The sequence below is a fragment of the Vespa velutina genome, chromosome 10 (genome assembly GCF_912470025.1).
Source record: "Vespa velutina chromosome 10, iVesVel2.1, whole genome shotgun sequence".
NCBI lineage: Eukaryota > Metazoa > Arthropoda > Insecta > Hymenoptera > Vespidae > Vespa > Vespa velutina.
In genome coordinates, this window is record NC_062197.1 from 316,988 (window position 1) to 327,500 (window position 10,513).

Here is a 10,513-nt window from a genome sequence, read left to right on the forward strand (position 1 = left end):
TTTTTTATCGTGCCTCTTTCGATCGTCGTTATTTACCGAGGACCAAATCCTTCGATCGATGTATCCACGACCGAATGAGTTTAGGATCTATAAACGAGAATATTACTCGTCGTTAAACGGACAATAGTAATGGAACCTATAAACGTTAACTATAGCGTCAAGTTTCTAATGGAAATCTAACAAGATTAATTACAAATCAGCCGAGATAATTATTTATCCATGACGATTTAACCGCCGGCACTTGCATTTTATGCAAATATGCAGAGCGTGCGCTTCTCATATTATCTCTCGGAGACGGTGACGAAGGTATAAAATGTCGCTGGTAGGATAGACAATCACTCACTCGTCCTCTCTCTCTCTCTCTCTCTCTCTCTCTCTCTCTCTCTCTCCTTTGTTCTATCTCATTCCGAAGCTCTATAAAGCGTCTTCATTACGGAGCGAGGTGTCGTGTTACTTTAATTACACATCACGGTCATCGTAAACGTTCGTCCGTATGTGAAGCCAATAAACACAACAAAGGAAATCTCCGTTAAAAGATCGCGGTGGACCGAATAAATCTTAGTAGCGAATCAGTTATGCTCGCGTGGCTACGGTCGTGTCGGTGGGCGTAAATGACTGAAGAAAGAGACGTATTTACATCGCACGCACCGTATCCCCTCGCTTGCTTTGATTTACAAATATGCGAGACATTGGGAAATGACCTTCTCTCTCTTTCTCTCTCTCTCTCTCTCTCTCTCTCTCTATCCGAAACAATAACAACTTTTATTTAGTACGAAGATCAATCACGAGCAGCTCGCGTTTGAATCTCGAAGAGAGTCAAGCTAAAGGTCAGTCCAACCGAGAAGAGCCACTTTAAATCTGTTTAACGTCTCGGCATAGCGAATACGGTAGCAAAGAGAGTCCGTGGATCCATTAGAGGATGGAATTAGTTCTGCGCAAGAGCCAAGGGTAATGCGACGATGCGGAGGATGTTGGCGAAGGCGGCACTACTACTTGGCAAGGGAGAAAGAGAGAAAGAGGGTAAGAGGGAAGGAAAGGGAAACGAAGTCCGGCTATCACGCTGGCCGGAGGTCGCGGATTTATGACCGGCCGGGTTTTATGCGCTGTTTGCCGAGGAAGAAGGAGCAACGAGCGAAGGAAAGAGAAAGAGAGAGAGAGAGAGAGAGAGAGACCTTGATTATTTCCTAGTCCGCTTTTACATTTCAATTTAGTTTCTTTGACCACTCGCTCACTCGCAATAGAGCCTTAAGAGAGACGGTAGACAATCGGAGGACGAAAGTTGTATTTCTTTCTTATTTTGAAATTCCAATTGTTTTACTTTCTTGATTTCGTCTTTTCGTTCCAACGATCCGTAAAAATATGAAAGCAAACTAATTAGTTGGGATTATTAGAGACAATATGGCAAATTACGCTTAGTCAGTCTGGCCGTGGGGGGAGATCGAGCGGGGAGATAGATAGACAAGAAGGCGCTCGGAGCGTCAGCGCGAATTTCGTTCATTAATTATACGCGACCTGACTATTACAAGATCGCTTTAATTGCACTTACGCAATCGGAGCTTCGATCGATATATCACGCCGCACCGAGTCGGAACCTCCCCGGGGGGTGTTTTGCGACGACGTGTATAGACCCGTCGGCCTGCCATACCTTTTCTTTTCTTTTTACAGCTTCAACGAACGGCCCAAATGATTTACAAATTAACGCGATTAAGAAGCCGGTTTGCTTCTCCCTATCTCAGGGACAATGTTCTTTGATCTTTCGACGATTAATAACGTTTCTTTTGAATCCAACCAGGGATCATTTGTATTTCCTGTTCGACGTTCTCAACAACATCGTTTTCGTGTGAAAATACTAGTCGATTTTATTTGGTAAAGCCGAAAAGGGAAATCAATACGGTCTAAGATAGATATATCGCGCAGATATTTAAGAGATCGCGCGGGTCGTACGATAAACGATTTATCGTAGAAAAACAAAAAAAAAAAAAAAAATCATATTACGTTCGGTTACGCTAGTAATGAGTCGAAGCCTTTCATCCTCTTGCTCTTATTCTTTTCTTTTCTTTTTCTTTCCTCTTCGTCGTCCACTTTCGTAGCTCGTAAAGTATCTCGGTTAGACTTAGGCGCTCGAGACGGTACGAGTTACGATACGAACGACGTAATTCGCCTTGGTATCGTATCTCTTAGTTTATGCTTATATAATCGCGCCGCATTATGATTGCAGTTACTAGGGCTGTGCGCCGGCGTCGTTAACACATCGCACCGGAGGCTCAAATGAGTCAGAATGACCTCTCACCGCAGCGAGATATCCAGTACAGTGGATCGAATGTCCGACACCCACGGTTCGTCGATCGCCGATAGATCACGCTCGATCGTAAATAGATCATTCGCTGGTGCACGTGGGCGCGGCGAGGCCCGAAATCGAGGCGTTATCAAGAGCAATTTTTCTCACCTATCGCTTTATCTCCTTTTCTTTTCTGTGATTCGGAAATGTCATCGGACGGTTTAAAAGAGAAGGACTTTTGTTTGCGACGAAATCGATTGCGAGAATTGCGCAATCGATTCTATTGGGGTACCAGAGCGAAACGTAAATTCGCCTTTTTCTCGGCTACTCCCGAGTATCTTATTCACTTTGTTCACGTTGTTAATGGATAACGAGCTAGATCCGGTGTTTTGCGACGGACATAAACGTTTTTAGTCAAAGTAAGCTCAATCACAACGGCATGGAACGATGCGAAATTGGAGGAGGTGATAGGTTCACCTAACGAAACTATGTCGATAGACATAGGTGTGTGTGTGTGTGTGTGTAGGTACGCGTAGCTCGGCGGGGGTTGATGAAAGTTATTATGCAGCGTTAACGACCTGCGGATAAGGGGATTGTTTACGATCGCCGTAAGTTAGCCATTGTTTGCTCGCTAGAAAATATTATCTCTCTATCGTTTGTTTTACGACTGCATTCCCGCATTGGTCCGCATTGTCGCAAGAAGAGCAGGGAGCGAGAGACCGAGAGGCTCGATAGAGAGTAAACGAAGACGTTCGATCGTTGGAACGAGATCGAGAAATCTCGATAGACGTTCTAGTGCATGTTATGGACTCTAGCGTTATGGACTTTGTTAAATGGAAGAGCTAAAGCGATTTCAGGGAATAGAACGAAACGTCTCTCAAATTGGATCTTTATTATCGGAATTAAATCGAATAGATTCAGTTGCGAATCGATTCAGCGGAAATACGTTTAAGAATTTTTGGAGAATACTTAACGACGACGCCCATTAACGTTTCCTACGCTAGCCGAGTAGTTATGTACTACCTTCCATGTCATTTCATTGTTTGCAAATGTCGATTAACCCTCGCAAGAAGTTCACGATTATTCGACTGTCTCGTTAAGAGTCGCTGCTAATTGTAATCGCAAGACTTTCGTAGGATTCGTACGAGTTTGGCGACCTGCGGCATTCGCGAAATCGCTCGACGTCGGGAAGACATGGACCGAGTTCTTTATTTTCACTGAGCGGGAACGGGCAGATGAAAAATCGTGACGGAAGAACGGATAGACGTTAACGATGCATTGTCTTAGTCGGCGTACCATTGTGTTAAATGTCTTCTGGATAAGTGAAATGCGACGACGTTACGCGTTGTTCGCCTTTAGAAGAGGCGTTAAGATTAATAAAAGATTTTATTCACATTCCTCTCCATTATTCATTTCCCTGGAAAAAGGAATCAAATCTTTTCGATCAAATTATTACGATTTGATCACGTTCCACGATCGAAAGTAATCGTTTATTATAATGGATCAAGATCAACAGCTCGCGCAACTATTTGAATACTTAGTAAATTACCGCGACGCTATTATTCTCTAGAATTTAATGGGCTTTCTAATAGAAAATAAATCGATTTCAGTATATCGTTCCTTCGAAGGCGCATTCGAATTTACGTGATTTACGCTCTATAATCTCTCAACATTGCAATGTATTTCATAAATGAGAGAGCGATTATCTCGAAATAGTTATTAGATGAGACGGGGAAAGGACGGATTAAGGGGAATAAAAGTTGCGGAAAGTAGAAAGGAATAAAGTTTTGAGCGCGAGGCTGCCAACGCGAGATCGATGGTAGTAGGAGAGCTCGCAATGTAGGTACGGAAACGGGAGGTGGCAATGTATAGCTAATACCTACCACCGCGGAGGTGGTTTGAAACGTGAAATAATCACGCGTGGTCGAGCGACAGACATCGAATGAGTCACGCTCTGACAATAATGTAAGCGACTCGCGCTCGTGCTATTTGCCCAAGCTACTTGCCATCTCTCGATGGCCGATAACGAAGAAGAGACGAGGAGCGGGAATCTATGGATAGTAAAAGCGTCGAGAAAAAGGGGGAAAATAAAATGGAGAAAGGAAAAGACCTTAGAAGGTGGGTATGCCATGGTTATGGAAAGGAAGAATAAGAATGAAATGTTACGACTGATTTATCGACTTGTTTTTACGTGTAATCGATTGGTTTGACTCGTAACGGAGGAAAACCGAGGATTATTTCTCGCTCGAGACTTAATCGCTCGAGAACGAGACGACGACTTTTCATTGGATGTCTTGCGCGGAGATATCTATGCGACTGCGACGGCGACTACGACGTTATAGATAAATTTGCAATTAACGGAATACGAACGGTGCATGCCGGTGCGAATCGTGTCGAATCGATACGATGCGCGTTCTGGGAGGCACGATTTCTAATGTCACGAGGATGCTTCTCCCCCGGGATACGCGGTGCACGTGGGTGTCCCATTAAGATTACCGATCTGCACGAGCATTCATCGCGGCAAGTGTCGAGCGCCGTTTTCTTCGCGTATCTCCTTCGCGTACTACTTACCTATAGTATTATTCCTGCCTAGCCATCCATGTGCAACGTGCTTCGCCTTTTCCTGCCCTCGCCAGATAGATAGAGAGAGAGAGAGAGAGAGAGAGAGAGAGAGAGGCTTTGACCCTCTCCAAAGGAACGATAATTGCTCCGTTCAGAGATTAGATTAAGAATCTCGGCCGATCATCCTCATCCCACCCAAGGAGGTTCCCCTCATAAACTCGAGATCCTTATCGATTTCGAGTTTATCGTAATCGTCTCTTCGTGAAACAGGTATAGCTACCGATCCAGATTCTCCTACGGAGACCTCGATGACACTCCTCAGATAACCATTGCCAATATCTATGTGTTTGTGTATTTCCTCTCGCGGAATCACGATTCGATTGTACTCCTTTAATTGCGCTCGTTAAAAAGCGTCTACTTACAATTAGTACGCCCTCTCTGGGTTATATGCTTTATCGTAACGGTACGATCTTTCCAAAGGCCTATGTCTTAGAAGCTAAGAATGACGATAGGTAAGATACTCGTTTAAAACGTTTCGATGGATTTTCGTGTGTTGCTCGAATAATCTCTAAATCGATCTTACGTTTAATGGTGGTCGGTCAAGGGAGCTGCGAAAACCCCTAATGAAATCGTTAAGCCGAAGGATAGTTAACGAGACACGTTGCTCGATGTAGACCGACAGGGACCAGTGACTCGACCGGCTTGGGATTTGCGAAGGTGGCGGGAGTCGCACCGTAAACTACTCATCATGGGCACCCCGTGTGGGCTGTCGGGCCATTGTCATTATGAAAATGACGGCGTGGTCCGTAGACGAAGAGTGGTAGTCGTGCGCTCACGCGTACGTCGAGCTCATAGGCGTCGAGTCCTTCGATTCAACGAATTTTCTATTTTCCCCGACTTTCGTTTCACCTTTCATAAATCGCCGATAATATTTCAATCGTAAGCATTTGGAAATATTTCAATCGTCGGATAAACGTATCGTCGGATAAACGAATTTCTTTCGAAATCGTTGGACTATACTTATCGCGGTAATGGACGAAACATGGATTACGCTTATGCCGCGAATATTAATCCGCACGCTATGCAACGTTTTGTCGCTTGCACGGAGCTAGAATCGGAAACGAAATGAATCAGACGCGTGTACGCGCGAAGTCTGTGGATTTTTTCGGGATCCATGGAAAGATACAGGTTGATCAGATTAACCGAGATAGAGTGAACATTATTATTACCGATTGTGTTAGTCGTTGGTTTCTCCATTGCACGGAGTCTTCGTCTTCGTGGTCACGAGGATCCTTTATAAATTTGTTTCTTCGAAAAGTATTTAGACATTTTTTTGACCGGTTGGAAGTCGATAGAAAAAATATATCTTTTGGATCGTTTAGAGGAATAGTGTCGATTATAAAATGGGCAAAACGAGCCCAACGAGAAGACAAGGATGAAACGTGAGGATGTTACGGGCTATCCAATCTCTCGATTTGCATACATCGCGATGTAGAAGGCACGTGGGCTCTCAGGATGGCCGCGTAATGAGTCGCGCTTATGCATACAAGCAGTGACACCTTCTCCGTCGGAGAGTGTGAATCATCGCCTGGTGGAGATAAGAGCCTTCCTATCGCTCTTCCGTCCCTCGACGGTCTTTTCTTCTGCTCTCCCTCTCCCTCTCTCTCTCTCTCTCTCTCTCTCTCTCTCTCCCCCTCTACCTGTTACTACGACTCGTTTCCTCTTCTCTGTCTTTCGAGCCGCACAATACTTGCACGTGCATCTAGAGACGGCGCCCCGGCAAGCGAACCAGCCAGCAACTAGTTATTATAACTTTAAATTATAGGTATTCGCGTAGGTGACATACAACGGCCGTAAGTGCGTGCGCCGACGATTTATACGAATGCTATGTACGGAGCCCGCGTAGCCTCTTACCCCCGAGGCTAGAGAAACACGTAAGTAGGTACGTATCTACGTACATACTCTAACATATAGGTACGCGCGACAAATGGGAGGTCTTTTTCAACGACACGCGTCGATCATCGACAGGACAGAACTTTGAATCGTTATGTGTTATCCTAATGCGATTCGACACGGGTTCGTTCGTTAGTCGCTTTAGATACGTATAAACGTAAGTTTACGTTTATTAAATGGTATACACCTTTGGAGAAGCGATCCTGAAAGGAATCTTGCGGAGCGGAATTCTTGAAACGTCTCCCGTACGTATCTCGTACGTACTTAACGTACAACGATTCGAAATTAACGCGCACGATAATGGCCTTTACACGAATTAATTTGTTTTCGCGTCTTCCAAGATAGTGCAGCATTAAATGGGAATTTACGTAACGGGAAAAGTCGTTACGACCACGCGAGATCCGTAAGAGGCCAAGAATAGTTTATTGTTGAACGTTTATTCTATGTTAATATACATTTATTGTAGTTCGGTACGCGTAAAAATCGTCGCGGCGATTAATTCGATAGGTAAAACAGCTTTTCCAAGATAAGAATTAAACAAATGCTAATTGCGATTAGTTATTACAACGCTATACACAACATCGCGTAGATAACGCGTAGGTGATACAGTACGCCGTTAGTGCGTGCGCCAAGGATTTATTCGACGGTGCGCATTCGTGTTGTACGTTACCCCGCGGCTCGGATAGAACGAACGATCACGCGAGAACTCGGAGAGTGGAACAATTAATGAAATATACAAGCACGGTCTTACAATTCGTCGGATAAAATTGTAAAAACGTTGTTAAGCGGGCGACCACGACTCGATAAATTTAATTACCTCGAAACGCGTGTCGAAGGTGGATTGAGTTTGTTCGAGCGCTGCTCGATTGCTTTCCAAACGAATCGCGCGATCGCAATTCTCTGCTACATGCTTGTTTCAAATCTTTCAAGGTTTTCATCTTTAAAATCGTTATTTTAATTATCCCCCGAGCATTTTAGTTAAAAGAATAGAACGAGAGGGCTCCGACTACGATGGTGAGCGTAAAAATGGCGAACGGAGAAAACGTGTCGACACCCACTTGAATGGTCGCCTTTAGCCAGAGTCCGGTATATAGAGAATGGGGAGCGTGGCTATGGTAAACGCGTGTAATAACGCACACGCGCGATAATAACGCAACCGGATCGGACGTTTGTCGTGAGAGTTAGACCGAGTAAGAGAGCGAGAGCGAGAGAGGAGGAAGAAGGAAGGTAATACTGCGAACATCGTCGACGTCGTCATCCTCGTCGACCGTGGTATAGCCAATATAGAAAGAGAGAGAGAGAGAGAGAGAGAGAAAGATTCGTGGCGCTCTAGCACATAGTTTGCTCTAGCTATGAATGAATGTGGCGCCAAGTGAATGGAGTGCGTCTGTTCGCCCTTGCCTACGCATTTACGACGCGAATCGCCCGTCGTCGTCGTCGTCGTCGTCGCCGTCGTCGTCGTCGTCGTCGTCGTCGTTGTCGTAGTCGTTTCGAGTATACTCTCTTCCTCTCTCTCCTCTTCTCGGTCTTCCTTTGGTTCTTCTACGTTTATGTGCGACATGTGCGGAGAATCATGAGTGCGCGCTAGGATCGGTGACTAATTTGCACGCACTTTACCTCCGCACGAATCTTGTTATCCATTTGTCGGACGAGCTAGACCACCGTCCTCGTTGGCAGTTGGGACAGTAAATCTTTTCTCTCTCTCTCTCTCTCTCTCTCTCTCTCTTTTGTTCATGCGTTGTATGTTTCGTTAATAAATTATTCGTTAAAAATGTAAATGAATTCGATGATTATTGTCGTAAAGATTCGTGTCGAAATCTTGACGATTCGTATCACGAGTATCTTTCATAATTTCCCGGCTAATCGCCATATCTTCGTTCTTCGATCAGTCTTATAGATACATAGAGAGAGAGAGAGAGAGAGAGAGAGAGGGAGAGAGACAGAATAGTCGCAAAGAGGCGGACACGGACACTTTGTAGTGCACCTTAATCACGCTGACAGAGTCGAGCACTCTTATGCGCGCGTGTGCGACAACAACGGACGGCGGTATCGTTTCTGCGAAATGCCAACCGGTCGGTATCTAGACCTTAAGCGGTCGAGCAACTTTGATGTGACGTGACCAAATTGATTCATGGCTCATTGTCACGCACGCTCTCAAAACCGTTCACGATTGGTCACCGGTTGCGGCATTTAGACGCCGCTCGAGAGCCGATTTTCATTTTCACGAGTAGAATGAGAACGATGAACTAAGGTCGCAGGACCTCCCTCCCCCCTCCTACTTTTCTCTATTTTCTCGTAGATATGTCAATAAATAGGTAACATCGTCGATCTCTCTTTCGTTAATGAATCCAATAAATTAGTTCGAGGTTGAAATCATGAATCGTTTGTGATAATTACTGGTGTCTTTAACACGACGTTCGTTCACGCCACGGTGCATGATTTGGCGGAGCTACATCCTCGAGGGGTGATCGTAAAAATGCCTCGTTCGAGGAAACAAGGCTCCCGTGCTACCTGCCGTAAAGATAAAGAACCGACGAAAAGGTACCTCTAGAGGAATCGATGCGTCCGATACACGAACTTGCTCGAACGCACGCACACACGCCTTTAACGATCGCCCGGAGGTACGTCGGCGATCTTATCGGTATTAAGGACCGTGCTCGAATGACGGGCAGGAATTAGGCAATTATGTGGCGCTTAATTGCTAATTACTCAAGGGGGCAGCCGACCGACACTAATTACTCCTACTAACAATTTATATCGTTCATTCTTCTCTAGTAATTAAAGTTTCACGCGACAACGTCTTTTCAATGCTTTTGGGAGATTACGATGGAATCTCTTTAAACGGAGCCAGTCTAAAATTATCGAGATCTTTGAGTAGGTTTATTTATCGATCGAAATAGAGGTCCGTAATCTGTTTGATTACCGGTTTCTCATCATAGGAATTAAGGGATCGAAGAGGGGTTAACGAACTTACAAGATCGATGACGTAAAGGAAACATTGCACGAGGAACGCTCGAGCGACTATGTAGATTGCAATAAAAATGCGAACCGATGGAGGCGAAGGAGGAGGTTCGAGATCGTCGTAATTATGACAGGTTAATGTCGCCGGTGCAATTCGAGAAAGTTAGGTCGTTGGAAATTGAACCGCCCACGCGATATTAGCGCGACCGCACATCGAACCTAAACGCCCTCTTGCCACACGTGCGTGCTCATGTACACGCAGGCTCAAGGCACATACGTATTCCATTAACGCGATCCAGCGGGTCCGATGCTCAGGAGGAAAGCTCGAGAGGGAAGGAGGGCATACGCATCGCGAAACGTCTCGTGCACTGACGTTATTTATGTGACGTTCCATTACAAACTCTTAATTGTTTGACTAATGTGCAGCTAAGCGCGCACCGCCAAGGTCCGGTTCAAGGATTTACCTCCTTCTTATTGCTTATGGATTCTCTTGTTGTTCCTCGCGAGATGATTCATGGCTCGTACTTCATGGATCCTTTACTTTTATTTTATTCCACAGGACCGAATTCCTTTTCGCTTTTCGAAAATCGACAAACTTATATACCCAAGTTACATATATCCTTCTATCGAACGTTTAATAACGTAGGAGCAAAGATCCGAGGTAGATAGATACGGTTAATTATCTTGCTCGTATCTCTTCCACGAGATGGTAATCTCGTCGAGTGAGCGTGAAAAGGAGAAAAAGTAGAAGGATCCCTG